Source organism: Lissotriton helveticus, chromosome 6 (assembly GCF_964261635.1).
Source record: "Lissotriton helveticus chromosome 6, aLisHel1.1, whole genome shotgun sequence".
Classification (NCBI taxonomy): domain Eukaryota; kingdom Metazoa; phylum Chordata; class Amphibia; order Caudata; family Salamandridae; genus Lissotriton; species Lissotriton helveticus.
The window spans coordinates 1,087,577,579-1,087,595,856 of record NC_136067.1 but is presented as its reverse complement, the minus strand read 5'-3'; the positions used below and the strand labels follow the sequence as shown (position 1 = coordinate 1,087,595,856).

General features: G+C 45.7%; 19 non-coding genes across 19 annotated transcripts; 10 read left to right on the top strand and 9 right to left on the bottom strand.

Annotated features, from left to right (window-relative positions):
* Nucleotides 1-103: 103 nt before the first annotated feature.
* TRNAR-ACG (transfer RNA arginine (anticodon ACG)) lies at nucleotides 104-176 on the top strand. Its single transcript has one exon. It is a non-coding gene; the product is annotated as a tRNA-Arg (tRNA).
* Nucleotides 177-1,200: 1,024 nt separating this feature from the next.
* Nucleotides 1,201-1,307, bottom strand: LOC144765141 (U6 spliceosomal RNA). The gene has a single exon (XR_013597153.1). It is a non-coding gene; the product is annotated as a U6 spliceosomal RNA (small nuclear RNA).
* A 734-nt stretch (nucleotides 1,308-2,041) lies between these two features.
* Nucleotides 2,042-2,114, top strand: TRNAR-ACG (transfer RNA arginine (anticodon ACG)). Its single transcript has one exon. It is a non-coding gene; the product is annotated as a tRNA-Arg (tRNA).
* Nucleotides 2,115-3,139: 1,025 nt separating this feature from the next.
* Nucleotides 3,140-3,246, bottom strand: LOC144764646 (U6 spliceosomal RNA). The gene has a single exon (XR_013596690.1). It is a non-coding gene; the product is annotated as a U6 spliceosomal RNA (small nuclear RNA).
* A 732-nt stretch (nucleotides 3,247-3,978) lies between these two features.
* TRNAR-ACG (transfer RNA arginine (anticodon ACG)) lies at nucleotides 3,979-4,051 on the top strand. Its single transcript has one exon. It is a non-coding gene; the product is annotated as a tRNA-Arg (tRNA).
* Nucleotides 4,052-5,076: 1,025 nt separating this feature from the next.
* Nucleotides 5,077-5,183, bottom strand: LOC144764575 (U6 spliceosomal RNA). The gene has a single exon (XR_013596628.1). It is a non-coding gene; the product is annotated as a U6 spliceosomal RNA (small nuclear RNA).
* Nucleotides 5,184-5,903: 720 nt separating this feature from the next.
* On the top strand, nucleotides 5,904-5,976 carry TRNAR-ACG (transfer RNA arginine (anticodon ACG)). The gene has a single exon. It is a non-coding gene; the product is annotated as a tRNA-Arg (tRNA).
* Nucleotides 5,977-7,001: 1,025 nt separating this feature from the next.
* Nucleotides 7,002-7,108, bottom strand: LOC144764909 (U6 spliceosomal RNA). Its single transcript, XR_013596934.1, has one exon. It is a non-coding gene; the product is annotated as a U6 spliceosomal RNA (small nuclear RNA).
* A 736-nt stretch (nucleotides 7,109-7,844) lies between these two features.
* TRNAR-ACG (transfer RNA arginine (anticodon ACG)) lies at nucleotides 7,845-7,917 on the top strand. Its single transcript has one exon. It is a non-coding gene; the product is annotated as a tRNA-Arg (tRNA).
* Nucleotides 7,918-8,942: 1,025 nt separating this feature from the next.
* LOC144764645 (U6 spliceosomal RNA) lies at nucleotides 8,943-9,049 on the bottom strand. The gene has a single exon (XR_013596689.1). It is a non-coding gene; the product is annotated as a U6 spliceosomal RNA (small nuclear RNA).
* Nucleotides 9,050-9,773: 724 nt separating this feature from the next.
* Nucleotides 9,774-9,846, top strand: TRNAR-ACG (transfer RNA arginine (anticodon ACG)). Its single transcript has one exon. It is a non-coding gene; the product is annotated as a tRNA-Arg (tRNA).
* A 1,025-nt stretch (nucleotides 9,847-10,871) lies between these two features.
* Nucleotides 10,872-10,978, bottom strand: LOC144764574 (U6 spliceosomal RNA). The gene has a single exon (XR_013596627.1). It is a non-coding gene; the product is annotated as a U6 spliceosomal RNA (small nuclear RNA).
* A 718-nt stretch (nucleotides 10,979-11,696) lies between these two features.
* Nucleotides 11,697-11,769, top strand: TRNAR-ACG (transfer RNA arginine (anticodon ACG)). Its single transcript has one exon. It is a non-coding gene; the product is annotated as a tRNA-Arg (tRNA).
* Nucleotides 11,770-12,784: 1,015 nt separating this feature from the next.
* On the bottom strand, nucleotides 12,785-12,891 carry LOC144764908 (U6 spliceosomal RNA). The gene has a single exon (XR_013596933.1). It is a non-coding gene; the product is annotated as a U6 spliceosomal RNA (small nuclear RNA).
* Nucleotides 12,892-13,625: 734 nt separating this feature from the next.
* On the top strand, nucleotides 13,626-13,698 carry TRNAR-ACG (transfer RNA arginine (anticodon ACG)). Its single transcript has one exon. It is a non-coding gene; the product is annotated as a tRNA-Arg (tRNA).
* Nucleotides 13,699-14,723: 1,025 nt separating this feature from the next.
* Nucleotides 14,724-14,830, bottom strand: LOC144764644 (U6 spliceosomal RNA). The gene has a single exon (XR_013596688.1). It is a non-coding gene; the product is annotated as a U6 spliceosomal RNA (small nuclear RNA).
* A 736-nt stretch (nucleotides 14,831-15,566) lies between these two features.
* TRNAR-ACG (transfer RNA arginine (anticodon ACG)) lies at nucleotides 15,567-15,639 on the top strand. The gene has a single exon. It is a non-coding gene; the product is annotated as a tRNA-Arg (tRNA).
* Nucleotides 15,640-16,664: 1,025 nt separating this feature from the next.
* LOC144764573 (U6 spliceosomal RNA) lies at nucleotides 16,665-16,771 on the bottom strand. The gene has a single exon (XR_013596626.1). It is a non-coding gene; the product is annotated as a U6 spliceosomal RNA (small nuclear RNA).
* Nucleotides 16,772-17,489: 718 nt separating this feature from the next.
* Nucleotides 17,490-17,562, top strand: TRNAR-ACG (transfer RNA arginine (anticodon ACG)). The gene has a single exon. It is a non-coding gene; the product is annotated as a tRNA-Arg (tRNA).
* Nucleotides 17,563-18,278: the final 716 nt, after the last annotated feature.

The window sequence follows — 18,278 nt, the reverse complement described above, 5'->3', positions numbered from 1 at the left end:
AGATGGGTTTCCTTGTGCCTTCACTCACACACACACACACACACACACACACACACACGCTTTCTAGCCCTCTTAAGGACAAAAAGATAGGTGCAAATACATAGGGCCAGTGGCGCAATGGATAACGCGTCTGACTACGGATCAGAAGATTGTAGGTTCGACTCCTATCTGGCTCGGAAGGGTTGTAGGTCTCTTTTTCATTATGTTCCTGTGGTATTCTTATTTACCTCAGACTTAATGTAGGTTCAATATTCTCCAGCAGGACTCATCCAGCAGTTGTTCCACGGTAGAGCTGCAGTAATAGGACCACGGCTAGTTAAACATTTCCCATTTGCTGCTGGACTCTACATGACGGCCGTCACGTGGTGTGCTGCTTTTGTATTTCAACATGGGTCCCTGATTCTCTTAACTACATAAAAAAGCTTGTTGACAAAAGTGTGTGTGCGCGCGAGGGTCTGTGGACGCAGGCAGGTGTGTGCAATTGAATGCTTACCCATTTACATTTGTGAGAGGGACAAACCAACTCCTTGTGGGCTGCAGGCTTACAACTGGTAGCCCCAGTAGCCAGGCAGAACCACAGTTAAGGAGAGAGAGGAAGTTGGTCCATTATTAGAGAAGAACCATGAGCATCTTGCCCTGCTACCTTCTTCCCCTCTCGGCCACGATCGGCCACGATCGGCCAAGACCTCTCTATTAGGGCGGAGGGTGAACATTTCTTGGACCTCAGAAACTTAGGGATGTAGACCCAATATGTCCTCCAAGCGCCTAGAGACCTGGTGCCCAATCTGCGTGGTGTTTTTCAGCATACCCGACCAATCTGGTTGCAAGGCAGATTTTAACAGTACTGCTGAAAAGGGACTCCCAGGCATCCCTGAGGCCATCATTTGCATAGGCCCTGCCCTTCTCTTTATCCTGCTTCCCACAAAGCAACTCATCACTAGCAGCAGTATAGATTTGGAGGTGGTGAAGAATAATGACAGGGAGGCTGAAAAAGAGAAAGAAAAGTCCCAGAAGTCCAGCAGGCTTCCTTGTAAAATGCTGCTGGACATAGAGCGCACCTTCTTTACTGCAAGGCAAATACATTAAAAATGTTGAGGAGAGACAATTTAAAAATACATATTACATGACACAGGACTGGAACCTGCTTTATTATTTCAATAAGTCTTGAAATCAAAGAAGATTTCTGTCCTAAAAGCTGTTAAAATTATGGAACGCTTCACGAATTTGCGTGTCATCCTTGCGCAGGGGCCATGCTAATCTTCTCTGTATCGTTCCAATTTTAGGATATGTGCTGCCGAAGCGAGCACACTGTATTGATGAACTGACAATGTTTATAAACTCTCTAAATCCACAGTCTCTAGACATAGGGTGGCCTGGCAGAGATGCTCAGATGGCCAGTAAGCATTCAAATCTGAGCCAATGGGCAAAAATGTATGAAGAGTAGCAATCCATTATTCTTCACTGCATTCGTGGTCCAAGACTTCACACACCGTAAGTATGTAGATTATGCCAGGGTTGCAAAGGCTCATGGTTTGGGCTACAGACAAGGAGCATTGTGACATCACGCTGCCTGTGGAACTTTGATATTAAAGGCGAAACAGCTGCACAGTAGGTTAGGTGAAGTGCTCTGAGTGTGGAAAGGCAGCATGCTTGGGTCCCTGGACAAGGTGAGCCTACGACAAGGTGTCTGAATTTTAACCCCTATTGTAATATTAAACTCCCTTTTGTTGTACCCGCCTACTTACTAAGGAGTTCACAAGCTCAGCCCCACACAGACCTGGAGCTGATTATGTTAACCCAGAGTATTTAAGAAACTGAGCCTGATCTAAAAGATTTTCTTGGATCTAGGACCATTTTGCCTAGCTTTTAGGTCCTTCCTTCTCCTAAAGTCCTTTGTACAACTTAGGAAAACCTCATAGAACAGACTTTCAGGTGGTCAGATGGGTTTCCTTGTGCCTTCACTCACACACACACACACACACACACACACACACACGCTTTCTAGCCCTCTTAAGGACAAAAAGATAGGTGCAAATACATAGGGCCAGTGGCGCAATGGATAACGCGTCTGACTACGGATCAGAAGATTGTAGGTTCGACTCCTATCTGGCTCGGAAGGGTTGTAGGTCTCTTTTTCATTATGTTCCTGTGGTATTCTTATTTACCTCAGACTTAATGTAGGTTCAATATTCTCCAGCAGGACTCATCCAGCAGTTGTTCCACGGTAGAGCTGCAGTAATAGGACCACGGCTAGTTAAACGTTTCCCATTTGCTGCTGGACTCTACATGATGGCCGTCACGTGGTGTGCTGCTTTTGTATTTCAACATGGGTCCCTGATTCTCTTAACTACATAAAAAAGCTTGTTGACAAAAGTGTGTGTGCGCGCGAGGGTCTGTGGACGCAGGCAGGTGTGTGCAATTGAATGCTTACCCATTTACATTTGTGAGAGGGACAAACCAACTCCTTGTGGGCTGCAGGCTTACAACTGGTAGCCCCAGTAGCCAGGCAGAACCACAGTTAAGGAGAGAGAGGAAGTTGGTCCATTATTAGAGAAGAACCATGAGCATCTTGCCCTGCTACCTTCTTCCCCTCTCAGCCACGATCGGCCACGATCGGCCAAGACCTCTCTATTAGGGCGGAGGGTGAACATTTCTTGGACCTCAGAAACTTAGGGATGTAGACCCAATATGTCCTCCAAGCGCCTAGAGACCTGGTGCCCAATCTGGCGTGGTGTTTTTCAGCATACCCGACCAATCTGGTTGCAAGGCAGATTTTAACAGTACTGCTGAAAAGGGACTCCCAGGCATCCCTGAGGCCATCATTTGTATAGGCCCTGCCCTTCTCTTTATCCTGCTTCCCACAAAGCAACTCATCACTAGCAGCAGTATAGATTTGGAGGTGGTGAAGAATAATGACAGGGAGGCTGAAAAAGAGAAAGAAAAGTCCCAGAAGTCCAGCAGGCTTCCTTGTAAAATGCTGCTGGACATAGAGCGCACCTTCTTTACTGCAAGGCAAATACATTAAAAATGTTGAGGAGAGACAATTTAAAAATACATATTACATGACACAGGACTGGAACCTGCTTTATTATTTCAATAAGTCTTGAAAACAAAGAAGATTTCTCTCCTAAAAGCTGTTAAAAATATGGAACGCTTCACGAATTTGCGTGTCATCCTTGCGCAGGGGCCATGCTAATCTTCTCTGTATCGTTCCAATTTTAGTATATGTGCTGCCGAAGCGAGCACACTTTATTGATGAACTGACAATGTTTATAAACTCTCTAAATCCACAGTCTCTAGACATAGGGTGGCCTGGCAGAGATGCTCAGATGGCCAGTAAGCATTCAAATCTGAGCCAATGGGCAAAAATGTATGAAGAGTAGCAATCCATTATTCTTCACTGCATTCGTGGTCCAAGACTTCACACACCGTAAGTATGTAGATTATGCCAGGGTTGCAAAGGCTCATGGTTTGGGCTACAGACAAGGAGCATTGTGACATCACGCTGCCTGTGGAACTTTGATATTAAAGGCGAAACAGCTGCACAGTAGGTTAGGTGAAGTGCTCTGAGTGTGGAAAGGCAGCATGCTTGGGTCCCCGGACAAGGTGAGCCTACGACAAGGTGTCTGAATTTTAACCCCTATTGTAATATTAAACTCCCTTTTGTTGTACCCGCCTACTTACTAAGGAGTTCACAAGCTCAGCCCCACACAGACCTGGAGCTGATTATGTTAACCCAGAGTATTTAAGAAACTGAGCCTGATCTAAAAGATTTTCTTGGATCTAGGACCATTTTGCCTAGCTTTTAGGTCCTTCCTTCTCCTAAAGTCCTTTGTACAACTTAGGAAAACCTCATAGAACAGACTTTCAGGTGGTCAGATGGGTTTCCTTGTGCCTTCACACACACACACACACACACACACACACACACACGCTTTCTAGCCCTCTTAAGGACAAAAAGATAGGTGCAATTACATAGGGCCAGTGGCGCAATGGATAACGCGTCTGACTACGGATCAGAAGATTGTAGGTTCGACTCCTATCTGGCTCGGAAGGGTTGTAGGTCTCTTTTTCATTATGTTCCTGTGGTATTCTTATTTACCTCAGACTTAATGTAGGTTCAATATTCTCCAGCAGGACTCATCCAGCAGTTGTTCCACGGTAGAGCTGCAGTAATAGGACCACGGCTAGTTAAACATTTCCCATTTGCTGCTGGACTCTACATGACGGCCGTCACGTGGTGTGCTGCTTTTGTATTTCAACATGGGTCCCTGATTCTCTTAACTACATAAAAAAGCTTGTTGACAAAAGTGTGTGTGCGCGCGAGGGTCTGTGGACGCAGGCAGGTGTGTGCAATTGAATGCTTACCCATTTACATTTGTGAGAGGGACAAACCAACTCCTTGTGGGCTGCAGGCTTACAACTGGTAGCCCCAGTAGCCAGGCAGAACCACAGTTAAGGAGAGAGAGGAAGTTGGTCCATTATTAGAGAAGAACCATGAGCATCTTGCCCTGCTACCTTCTTCCCCTCTCGGCCACGATCGGCCACGATCGGCCAAGACCTCTCTATTAGGGCGGAGGGTGAACATTTCTTGGACCTCAGAAACTTAGGGATGTAGACCCAATATGTCCTCCAAGCGCCTAGAGACCTGGTGCCCAATCTGGCGTGGTGTTTTTCAGCATACCCGACCAATCTGGTTGCAAGGCAGATTTTAACAGTACTGCTGAAAAGGGACTCCCAGGCATCCCTGAGGCCATCATTTGCATAGGCCCTGCCCTTCTCTTTATCCTGCTTCCCACAAAGCAACTCATCACTAGCAGCAGTATAGATTTGGAGGTGGTGAAGAATAATGACAGGGAGGCTGAAAAAGAGAAAGAAAAGTCCCAGAAGTCCAGCAGGCTTCCTTGTAAAATGCTGCTGGAAATAGAGCGCACCTTCTTTACTGCAAGGCAAATACATTAAAAATGTTGAGGAGAGACAATTTAAAAATACATATTACATGACACAGGACTGGAACCTGCTTTATTATTTCAATAAGTCTTGAAAACAAAGAAGATTTCTCTCCTAAAAGCTGTTAAAAATATGGAACGCTTCACGAATTTGCGTGTCATCCTTGTGCAGGGGCCATGCTAATCTTCTCTGTATCGTTCCAATTTTAGTATATGTGCTGCCGAAGCGAGCACACTGTATTGATGAACTGACAATGTTTATAAACTCTCTAAATCCACAGTCTCTAGACATAGGGTGGCCTGGCAGAGATGCTCAGATGGCCAGTAAGCATTCAAATCTGAGCCAATGGGCAAAAATGTATGAAGAGTAGCAATCCATTATTCTTCACTGCATTCGTGGTCCAAGACTTCACACACCGTAAGTATGTAGATTATGCCAGGGTTGCAAAGGCTCATGGTTTGGGCTACAGACAAGGAGCATTGTGACATCACGCTGCCTGTGGAACTTTGATATTAAAGGCGAAACAGCTGCACAGTAGGTTAGGTGAAGTGCTCTGAGTGTGGAAAGGCAGCATGCTTGGGTCCCTGGACAAGGTGAGCCTACGACAAGGTGTCTGAATTTTAACCCCTATTGTAATATTAAACTCCCTTTTGTTGTACCCGCCTACTTACTAAGGAGTTCACAAGCTCAGCCCCACACAGACCTGGAGCTGATTATGTTAACCCAGAGTATTTAAGAAACTGAGCCTGATCTAAAAGATTTTCTTGGATCTAGGACCATTTTGCCTAGCTTTTAGGTCCTTCCTTCTCCTAAAGTCCTTTGTACAACTTAGGAAAACCTCATAGAACAGACTTTCAGGTGGTCAGATGGGTTTCCTTGTGCCTTCACACACACACACACACACACACGCTTTCTAGCCCTCTTAAGGACAACAAGATAGGTGCAAATACATAGGGCCAGTGGCGCAATGGATAACGCGTCTGACTACGGATCAGAAGATTGTAGGTTCGACTCCTATCTGGCTCGGAAGGGTTGTAGGTCTCTTTTTCATTATGTTCCTGTGGTATTCTTATTTACCTCAGACTTAATGTAGGTTCAATATTCTCCAGCAGGACTCATCCAGCAGTTGTTCCACGGTAGAGCTGCAGTAATAGGACCACGGCTAGTTAAACGTTTCCCATTTGCTGCTGGACTCTACATGACGGCCGTCACGTGGTGTGCTGCTTTTGTATTTCAACATGGGTCCCTGATTCTCTTAACTACATAAAAAAGCTTGTTGACAAAAGTGTGTGTGCGCGCGAGGGTCTGTGGACGCAAGCAGGTGTGTGCAATTGAATGCTTACCCATTTACATTTGTGAGAGGGACAAACCAACTCCTTGTGGGCTGCAGGCTTACAACTGGTAGCCCCAGTAGCCAGGCAGAACCACAGTTAAGGAGAGAGAGGAAGTTGGTCCATTATTCGAGAAGAACCATGAGCATCTTGCCCTGCTACCTTCTTCCCCTCTCGGCCACGATCGGCCACGATCGGCCAAGACCTCTCTATTAGGGCGGAGGGTGAACATTTCTTGGACCTCAGAAACTTAGGGATGTAGACCCAATATGTCCTCCAAGCGCCTAGAGACCTGGTGCCCAATCTGGCGTGGTGTTTTTCAGCATACCCGACCAATCTGGTTGCAAGGCAGATTTTAACAGTACTGCTGAAAAGGGACTCCCAGGCATCCCTGAGGCCATCATTTGCATAGGCCCTGCCCTTCTCTTTATCCTGCTTCCCACAAAGCAACTCATCACTAGCAGCAGTATAGATTTGGAGGTGGTGAAGAATAATGACAGGGAGGCTGAAAAAGAGAAAGAAAAGTCCCAGAAGTCCAGCAGGCTTCCTTGTAAAATGCTGCTGGACATAGAGCGCACCTTCTTTACTGCAAGGCAAATACATTAAAAATGTTGAGGAGAGACAATTTAAAAATACATATTACATGACACAGGACTGGAACCTGCTTTATTATTTCAATAAGTCTTGAAATCAAAGAAGATTTCTGTCCTAAAAGCTGTTAAAAATATGGAACGCTTCACGAATTTGCGTGTCATCCTTGCGCAGGGGCCATGCTAATCTTCTCTGTATCGTTCCAATTTTAGGATATGTGCTGCCGAAGCGAGCACACTGTATTGATGAACTGACAATGTTTATAAACTCTCTAAATCCACAGTCTCTAGACATAGGGTGGCCTGGCAGAGATGCTCAGATGGCCAGTAAGCATTCAAATCTGAGCCAATGGGCAAAAATGTATGAAGAGTAGCAATCCATTATTCTTCACTGCATTCGTGGTCCAAGACTTCACACACCGTAAGTATGTAGATTATGCCAGGGTTGCAAAGGCTCATGGTTTGGGCTACAGACAAGGAGCATTGTGACATCACGCTGCCTGTGGAACTTTGATATTAAAGGCGAAACAGCTGCACAGTAGGTTAGGTGAAGTGCTCTGAGTGTGGAAAGGCAGCATGCTTGGGTCCCTGGACAAGGTGAGCCTACGACAAGGTGTCTGAATTTTAACCCCTATTGTAATATTAAACTCCCTTTTGTTGTACCCGCCTACTTACTAAGGAGTTCACAAGCTCAGCCCCACACAGACCTGGAGCTGATTATGTTAACCCAGAGTATTTAAGAAACTGAGCCTGATCTAAAAGATTTTCTTGGATCTAGGACCATTTTGCCTAGCTTTTAGGTCCTTCCTTCTCCTAAAGTCCTTTGTACAACTTAGGAAAACCTCATAGAACAGACTTTCAGGTGGTCAGATGGGTTTCCTTGTGCCTTCACTCACACACACACACACACACACACACACACACACACGCTTTCTAGCCCTCTTAAGGACAAAAAGATAGGTGCAAATACATAGGGCCAGTGGCGCAATGGATAACGCGTCTGACTACGGATCAGAAGATTGTAGGTTCGACTCCTATCTGGCTCGGAAGGGTTGTAGGTCTCTTTTTCATTATGTTCCTGTGGTATTCTTATTTACCTCAGACTTAATGTAGGTTAAATATTCTCCAGCAGGACTCATCCAGCAGTTGTTCCACGGTAGAGCTGCAGTAATAGGACCACGGCTAGTTAAACGTTTCCCATTTGCTGCTGGACTCTACATGATGGCCGTCACGTGGTGTGCTGCTTTTGTATTTCAACATGGGTCCCTGATTCTCTTAACTACATAAAAAAGCTTGTTGACAAAAGTGTGTGTGCGCGCGAGGGTCTGTGGACGCAGGCAGGTGTGTGCAATTGAATGCTTACCCATTTACATTTGTGAGAGGGACAAACCAACTCCTTGTGGGCTGCAGGCTTACAACTGGTAGCCCCAGTAGCCAGGCAGAACCACAGTTAAGGAGAGAGAGGAAGTTGGTCCATTATTAGAGAAGAACCATGAGCATCTTGCCCTGCTACCTTCTTCCCCTCTCAGCCACAATCGGCCACGATCGGCCAAGACCTCTCTATTAGGGCGGAGGGTGAACATTTCTTGGACCTCAGAAACTTAGGGATGTAGACCCAATATGTCCTCCAAGCGCCTAGAGACCTGGTGCCCAATCTGGCGTGGTGTTTTTCAGCATACCCGACCAATCTGGTTGCAAGGCAGATTTTAACAGTACTGCTGAAAAGGGACTCCCAGGCATCCCTGAGGCCATCATTTGCATAGGCCCTGCCCTTCTCTTTATCCTGCTTCCCACAAAGCAACTCATCACTAGCAGCAGTATAGATTTGGAGGTGGTGAAGAATAATGACAGGGAGGCTGAAAAAGAGAAAGAAAAGTCCCAGAAGTCCAGCAGGCTTCCTTGTAAAATGCTGCTGGACATAGAGCGCACCTTCTTTACTGCAAGGCAAATACATTAAAAATGTTGAGGAGAGACAATTTAAAAATACATATTACATGACACAGGACTGGAACCTGCTTTATTATTTCAATAAGTCTTGAAAACAAAGAAGATTTCTCTCCTTAAAGCTGTTAAAAATATGGAACGCTTCACGAATTTGCGTGTCATCCTTGCGCAGGGGCCATGCTAATCTTCTCTGTATCGTTCCAATTTTAGTATATGTGCTGCCGAAGCGAGCACACTTTATTGATGAACTGACAATGTTTATAAACTCTCTAAATCCACACTCTCTAGACATAGGGTGGCCTGGCAGAGATGCTCAGATGGCCAGTAAGCATTCAAATCTGAGCCAATGGGCAAAAATGTATGAAGAGTAGCAATCCATTATTCTTCACTGCATTCGTGGTCCAAGACTTCACACACCGTAAGTATGTAGATTATGCCAGGGTTGCAAAGGCTCATGGTTTGGGCTACAGACAAGGAGCATTGTGACATCACGCTGCCTGTGGAACTTTGATATTAAAGGCGAAACAGCTGCACAGTAGGTTAGGTGAAGTGCTCTGAGTGTGGAAAGGCAGCATGCTTGGGTCCCTGGACAAGGTGAGCCTACGACAAGGTGTCTGAATTTTAACCCCTATTGTAATATTAAACTCCCTTTTGTTGTACCCGCCTACTTACTAAGGAGTTCACAAGCTCAGCCCCACACAGACCTGGAGCTGATTATGTTAACCCAGAGTATTTAAGAAACTGAGCCTGATCTAAAAGATTTTCTTGGATCTAGGACCATTTTGCCTAGCTTTTAGGTCCTTCCTTCTCCTAAAGTCCTTTGTACAACTTAGGAAAACCTCATAGAACAGACTTTCAGGTGGTCAGATGGGTTTCCTTGTGCCTTCACACACACACACACACACACACACACGCTTTCTAGCCCCCTTAAGGACAACAAGATAGGTGCAAATACATAGGGCCAGTGGCGCAATGGATAACGCGTCTGACTACGGATCAGAAGATTGTAGGTTCGACTCCTATCTGGCTCGGAAGGGTTGTAGGTCTCTTTTTCATTATGTTCCTGTGGTATTCTTATTTACCTCAGACTTAATGTAGGTTCAATATTCTCCAGCAGGACTCATCCAGCAGTTGTTCCACGGTAGAGCTGCAGTAATAGGACCACGGCTAGTTAAACGTTTCCCATTTGCTGCTGGACTCTACATGACGGCCGTCACGTGGTGTGCTGCTTTTGTATTTCAACATGGGTCCCTGATTCTCTTAACTACATAAAAAAGCTTGTTGACAAAAGTGTGTGTGCGCGCGAGGGTCTGTGGACGCAGGCAGGTGTGTGCAATCGAATGCTTACCCATTTACATTTGTGAGAGGGACAAACCAACTCCTTGTGGGCTGCAGGCTTACAACTGGTAGCCCCAGTAGCCAGGCAGAACCACAGTTAAGGAGAGAGAGGAAGTTGGTCCATTATTAGAGAAGAACCATGAGCATCTTGCCCTGCTACCTTCTTCCCCTCTCAGCCACGATCGGCCACGATCGGCCAAGACCTCTCTATTAGGGCGGAGGGTGAACATTTCTTGGACCTCAGAAACTTAGGGATGTAGACCCAATATGTCCTCCAAGCGCCTAGAGACCTGGTGCCCAATCTGGCGTGGTGTTTTTCAGCATACCCGACCAATCTGGTTGCAAGGCAGATTTTAACAGTACTGCTGAAAAGGGACTCCCAGGCATCCCTGAGGCCATCATTTGCATAGGCCCTGCCCTTCTCTTTATCCTGCTTCCCACAAAGCAACTCATCACTAGCAGCAGTATAGATTTGGAGGTGGTGAAGAATAATGACAGGGAGGCTGAAAAAGAGAAAGAAAAGTCCCAGAAGTCCAGCAGGCTTCCTTGTAAAATGCTGCTGGAAATAGAGCGCACCTTCTTTACTGCAAGGCAAATACATTAAAAATGTTGAGGAGAGACAATTTAAAAATACATATTACATGACACAGGACTGGAACCTGCTTTATTATTTCAATAAGTCTTGAAAACAAAGAAGATTTCTCTCCTAAAAGCTGTTAAAAATATGGAACGCTTCACGAATTTGCGTGTCATCCTTGTGCAGGGGCCATGCTAATCTTCTCTGTATCGTTCCAATTTTAGTATATGTGCTGCCGAAGCGAGCACACTGTATTGATGAACTGACAATGTTTATAAACTCTCTAAATCCACAGTCTCTAGACATAGGGTGGCCTGGCAGAGATGCTCAGATGGCCAGTAAGCATTCAAATCTGAGCCAATGGGCAAAAATGTATGAAGAGTAGCAATCCATTATTCTTCACTGCATTCGTGGTCCAAGACTTCACACACCGTAAGTATGTAGATTATGCCAGGGTTGCAAAGGCTCATGGTTTGGGCTACAGACAAGGAGCATTGTGACATCACGCTGCCTGTGGAACTTTGATATTAAAGGCGAAACAGCTGCACAGTAGGTTAGGTGAAGTGCTCTGAGTGTGGAAAGGCAGCATGCTTGGGTCCCTGGACAAGGTGAGCCTACGACAAGGTGTCTGAATTTTAACCCCTATTGTAATATTAAACTCCCTTTTGTTGTACCCGCCTACTTACTAAGGAGTTCACAAGCTCAGCCCCACACAGACCTGGAGCTGATTATGTTAACCCAGAGTATTTAAGAAACTGAGCCTGATCTAAAAGATTTTCTTGGATCTAGGACCATTTTGCCTAGCTTTTAGGTCCTTCCTTCTCCTAAAGTCCTTTGTACAACTTAGGAAAACCTCATAGAACAGACTTTCAGGTGGTCAGATGGGTTTCCTTGTGCCTTCACACACACACACACACACACGCTTTCTAGCCCTCTTAAGGACAACAAGATAGGTGCAAATACATAGGGCCAGTGGCGCAATGGATAACGCGTCTGACTACGGATCAGAAGATTGTAGGTTCGACTCCTATCTGGCTCGGAAGGGTTGTAGGTCTCTTTTTCATTATGTTCCTGTGGTATTCTTATTTACCTCAGACTTAATGTAGGTTCAATATTCTCCAGCAGGACTCATCCAGCAGTTGTTCCACGGTAGAGCTGCAGTAATAGGACCACGGCTAGTTAAACGTTTCCCATTTGCTGCTATACTCTACATGACGGCCGTCACGTGGTGTGCTGCTTTTGTATTTCAACATGGGTCCCTGATTCTCTTAACTACATAAAAAAGCTTGTTGACAAAAGTGTGTGTGCGCGCGAGGGTCTGTGGACGCAGGCAGGTGTGTGCAATTGAATGCTTACCCATTTACATTTGTGAGAGGGACAAACCAACTCCTTGTGGGCTGCAGGCTTACAACTGGTAGCCCCAGTAGCCAGGCAGAACCACAGTTAAGGAGAGAGAGGAAGTTGGTCCATTATTAGAGAAGAACCATGAGCATCTTGCGCTGCTACCTTCTTCCCCTCTCGGCCACGATCGGCCAAGACCTCTCTATTAGGGCGGAGGGTGAACATTTCTTGGACCTCAGAAACTTAGGGATGTAGACCCAATATGTCCTCCAAGCGCCTAGAGACCTGGTGCCCAATCTGGCGTGGTGTTTTTCAGCATACCCGACCAATCTGGTTGCAAGGCAGATTTTAACAGTACTGCTGAAAAGGGACTCCCAGGCATCCCTGAGGCCATCATTTGCATAGGCCCTGCCCTTCTCTTTATCCTGCTTCCCACAAAGCAACTCATCACTAGCAGCAGTATAGATTTGGAGGTGGTGAAGAATAATGACAGGGAGGCTGAAAAAGAGAAAGAAAAGTCCCAGAAGTCCAGCAGGCTTCCTTGTAAAATGCTGCTGGACATAGAGCGCACCTTCTTTACTGCAAGGCAAATACATTAAAAATGTTGAGGAGAGACAATTTAAAAATACATATTACATGACACAGGACTGGAACCTGCTTTATTATTTCAATAAGTCTTGAAATCAAAGAAGATTTCTGTCCTAAAAGCTGTTAAAAATATGGAACGCTTCACGAATTTGCGTGTCATCCTTGCGCAGGGGCCATGCTAATCTTCTCTGTATCGTTCCAATTTTAGGATATGTGCTGCCGAAGCGAGCACACTGTATTGATGAACTGACAATGTTTATAAACTCTCTAAATCCACAGTCTCTAGACATAGGGTGGCCTGGCAGAGATGCTCAGATGGCCAGTAAGCATTCAAATCTGAGCCAATGGGCAAAAATGTATGAAGAGTAGCAATCCATTATTCTTCACTGCATTCGTGGTCCAAGACTTCACACACCGTAAGTATGTAGATTATGCCAGGGTTGCAAAGGCTCATGGTTTGGGCTACAGACAAGGAGCATTGTGACATCACGCTGCCTGTGGAACTTTGATATTAAAGGCGAAACAGCTGCACAGTAGGTTAGGTGAAGTGCTCTGAGTGTGGAAAGGCAGCATGCTTGGGTCCCTGGACAAGGTGAGCCTACGACAAGGTGTCTGAATTTTAACCCCTATTGTAATATTAAACTCCCTTTTGTTGTACCCGCCTACTTACTAAGGAGTTCACAAGCTCAGCCCCACACAGACCTGGAGCTGATTATGTTAACCCAGAGTATTTAAGAAACTGAGCCTGATCTAAAAGATTTTCTTGGATCTAGGACCATTTTGCCTAGCTTTTAGGTCCTTCCTTCTCCTAAAGTCCTTTGTACAACTTAGGAAAACCTCATAGAACAGACTTTCAGGTGGTCAGATGGGTTTCCTTGTGCCTTCACTCACACACACACACACACACACACACACACACACGCTTTCTAGCCCTCTTAAGGACAAAAAGATAGGTGCAAATACATAGGGCCAGTGGCGCAATGGATAACGCGTCTGACTACGGATCAGAAGATTGTAGGTTCGACTCCTATCTGGCTCGGAAGGGTTGTAGGTCTCTTTTTCATTATGTTCCTGTGGTATTCTTATTTACCTCAGACTTAATGTAGGTTCAATATTCTCCAGCAGGACTCATCCAGCAGTTGTTCCACGGTAGAGCTGCAGTAATAGGACCACGGCTAGTTAAACGTTTCCCATTTGCTGCTGGACTCTACATGATGGCCGTCACATGGTGTGCTGCTTTTGTATTTCAACATGGGTCCCTGATTCTCTTAACTACATAAAAAAGCTTGTTGACAAAAGTGTGTGTGCGCGCGAGGGTCTGTGGACGCAGGCAGGTGTGTGCAATTGAATGCTTACCCATTTACATTTGTGAGAGGGACAAACCAACTCCTTGTGGGCTGCAGGCTTACAACTGGTAGCCCCAGTAGCCAGGCAGAACCACAGTTAAGGAGAGAGAGGAAGTTGGTCCATTATTAGAGAAGAACCATGAGCATCTTGCCCTGCTACCTTCTTCCCCTCTCAGCCACGATCGGCCACGATCGGCCAAGACCTCTCTATTAGGGCGGAGGGTGAACATTTCTTGGACCTCAGAAACTTAGGGATGTAGACCCAATATGTCCTCCAAGCGCCTAGAGACCTGGTGCCCAATCTGGCGTGGTGTTTTTCAGCATACCCGACCAATCTGGTTGCAAGGCAGATTTTAACAGTACTGCTGAAAAGGGACTCCCAGGCATCCCTGAGGCCATCATTTGTATAGGCCCTGCCCTTCTCTTTATCCTGCTTCCCACAAAGCAACTCATCACTAGCAGCAGTATAGATTTGGAGGTGGTGAAGAATAATGACAGGGAGGCTGAAAAAGAGAAAGAAAAGTCCCAGAAGTCCAGCAGGCTTCCTTGTAAAATGCTGCTGGACATAGAGCGCCCCTTCTTTACTGCAAGGCAAATACATTAAAAATGTTGAGGAGAGACAATTTAAAAATACATATTACATGACACAGGACTGGAACCTGCTTTATTATTTCAATAAGTCTTGAAAACAAAGAAGATTTCTCTCCTAAAAGCTGTTAAAAATATGGAACGCTTCACGAATTTGCGTGTCATCCTTGCGCAGGGGCCATGCTAATCTTCTCTGTATCGTTCCAATTTTAGTATATGTGCTGCCGAAGCGAGCACACTTTATTGATGAACTGACAATGTTTATAAACTCTCTAAATCCACAGTCTCTAGACATAGGGTGGCCTGGCAGAGATGCTCAGATGGCCAGTAAGCATTCAAATCTGAGCCAATGGGCAAAAATGTATGAAGAGTAGCAATCCATTATTCTTCACTGCATTCGTGGTCCAAGACTTCACACACCGTAAGTATGTAGATTATGCCAGGGTTGCAAAGGCTCATGGTTTGGGCTACAGACAAGGAGCATTGTGACATCACGCTGCCTGTGGAACTTTGATATTAAAGGCGAAACAGCTGCACAGTAGGTTAGGTGAAGTGCTCTGAGTGTGGAAAGGCAGCATGCTTGGGTCCCCGGACAAGGTGAGCCTACGACAAGGTGTCTGAATTTTAACCCCTATTGTAATATTAAACTCCCTTTTGTTGTACCCGCCTACTTACTAAGGAGTTCACAAGCTCAGCCCCACACAGACCTGGAGCTGATTATGTTAACCCAGAGTATTTAAGAAACTGAGCCTGATCTAAAAGATTTTCTTAGATCTAGGACCATTTTGCCTAGCTTTTAGGTCCTTCCTTCTCCTAAAGTCCTTTGTACAACTTAGGAAAACCTCACAGAACAGACTTTCAGGTGGTCAGATGGGTTTCCTTGTGCCTTCACACACACACACACACACACACACACACACACACACACGCTTTCTAGCCCTCTTAAGGACAAAAAGATAGGTGCAATTACATAGGGCCAGTGGCGCAATGGATAACGCGTCTGACTACGGATCAGAAGATTGTAGGTTCGACTCCTATCTGGCTCGGAAGGGTTGTAGGTCTCTTTTTCATTATGTTCCTGTGGTATTCTTATTTACCTCAGACTTAATGTAGGTTCAATATTCTCCAGCAGGACTCATCCAGCAGTTGTTCCACGGTAGAGCTGCAGTAATAGGACCACGGCTAGTTAAACATTTCCCATTTGCTGCTGGACTCTACATGACGGCCGTCACGTGGTGTGCTGCTTTTGTATTTCAACATGGGTCCCTGATTCTCTTAACTACATAAAAAAGCTTGTTGACAAAAGTGTGTGTGCGCGCGAGGGTCTGTGGACGCAGGCAGGTGTGTGCAATTGAATGCTTACCCATTTACATTTGTGAGAGGGACAAACCAACTCCTTGTGGGCTGCAGGCTTACAACTGGTAGCCCCAGTAGCCAGGCAGAACCACAGTTAAGGAGAGAGAGGAAGTTGGTCCATTATTAGAGAAGAACCATGAGCATCTTGCCCTGCTACCTTCTTCCCCTCTCAGCCACGATCGGCCACGATCGGCCAAGACCTCTCTATTAGGGCGGAGGGTGAACATTTCTTGGACCTCAGAAACTTAGGGATGTAGACCCAATATGTCCTCCAAGCGCCTAGAGACCTGGTGCCCAATCTGGCGTGGTGTTTTTCAGCATACCCGACCAATCTGGTTGCAAGGCAGATTTTAACAGTACTGCTGAAAAGGGACTCCCAGGCATCCCTGAGGCCATCATTTGCATAGGCCCTGCCCTTCTCTTTATCCTGCTTCCCACAAAGCAACTCATCACTAGCAGCAGTATAGATTTGGAGGTGGTGAAGAATAATGACAGGGAGGCTGAAAAAGAGAAAGAAAAGTCCCAGAAGTCCAGCAGGCTTCCTTGTAAAATGCTGCTGGAAATAGAGCGCACCTTCTTTACTGCAAGGCAAATACATTAAAAATGTTGAGGAGAGACAATTTAAAAATACATATTACATGACACAGGACTGGAACCTGCTTTATTATTTCAATAAGTCTTGAAAACAAAGAAGATTTCTCTCCTAAAAGCTGTTAAAAATATGGAACGCTTCACGAATTTGCGTGTCATCCTTGTGCAGGGGCCATGCTAATCTTCTCTGTATCGTTCCAATTTTAGTATATGTGCTGCCGAAGCGAGCACACTGTATTGATGAACTGACAATGTTTATAAACTCTCTAAATCCACAGTCTCTAGACATAGGGTGGCCTGGCAGAGATGCTCAGATGGCCAGTAAGCATTCAAATCTGAGCCAATGGGCAAAAATGTATGAAGAGTAGCAATCCATTATTCTTCACTGCATTCGTGGTCCAAGACTTCACACACCGTAAGTATGTAGATTATGCCAGGGTTGCAAAGGCTCATGGTTTGGGCTACAGACAAGGAGCATTGTGACATCACGCTGCCTGTGGAACTTTGATATTAAAGGCGAAACAGCTGCACAGTAGGTTAGGTGAAGTGCTCTGAGTGTGGAAAGGCAGCATGCTTGGGTCCCTGGACAAGGTGAGCCTACGACAAGGTGTCTGAATTTTAACCCCTATTGTAATATTAAACTCCCTTTTGTTGTACCCGCCTACTTACTAAGGAGTTCACAAGCTCAGCCCCACACAGACCTGGAGCTGATTATGTTAACCCAGAGTATTTAAGAAACTGAGCCTGATCTAAAAGATTTTCTTGGATCTAGGACCATTTTGCCTAGCTTTTAGGTCCTTCCTTCTCCTAAAGTCCTTTGTACAACTTAGGAAAACCTCATAGAACAGACTTTCAGGTGGTCAGATGGGTTTCCTTGTGCCTTCACACACACACACACACACACGCTTTCTAGCCCTCTTAAGGACAACAAGATAGGTGCAAATACATAGGGCCAGTGGCGCAATGGATAACGCGTCTGACTACGGATCAGAAGATTGTAGGTTCGACTCCTATCTGGCTCGGAAGGGTTGTAGGTCTCTTTTTCATTATGTTCCTGTGGTATTCTTATTTACCTCAGACTTAATGTAGGTTCAATATTCTCCAGCAGGACTCATCCAGCAGTTGTTCCACGGTAGAGCTGCAGTAATAGGACCACGGCTAGTTAAACGTTTCCCATTTGCTGCTGGACTCTACATGACGGCCGTCACGTGGTGTGCTGCTTTTGTATTTCAACATGGGTCCCTGATTCTCTTAACTACATAAAAAAGCTTGTTGACAAAAGTGTGTGTGCGCGCGAGGGTCTGTGGACGCAGGCAGGTGTGTGCAATTGAATGCTTACCCATTTACATTTGTGAGAGGGACAAACCAACTCCTTGTGGGCTGCAGGCTTACAACTGGTAGCCCCAGTAGCCAGGCAGAACCACAGTTAAGGAGAGAGAGGAAGTTGGTCCATTATTAGAGAAGAACCATGAGCATCTTGCCCTGCTACCTTCTTCCCCTCTCGGCCACGATCGGCCACGATCGGCCAAGACCTCTCTATTAGGGCGGAGGGTGAACATTTCTTGGACCTCAGAAACTTAGGGATGTAGACCCAATATGTCCTCCAAGCGCCTAGAGACCTGGTGCCCAATCTGGCGTGGTGTTTTTCAGCATACCCGACCAATCTGGTTGCAAGGCAGATTTTAACAGTACTGCTGAAAAGGGACTCCCAGGCATCCCTGAGGCCATCATTTGCATA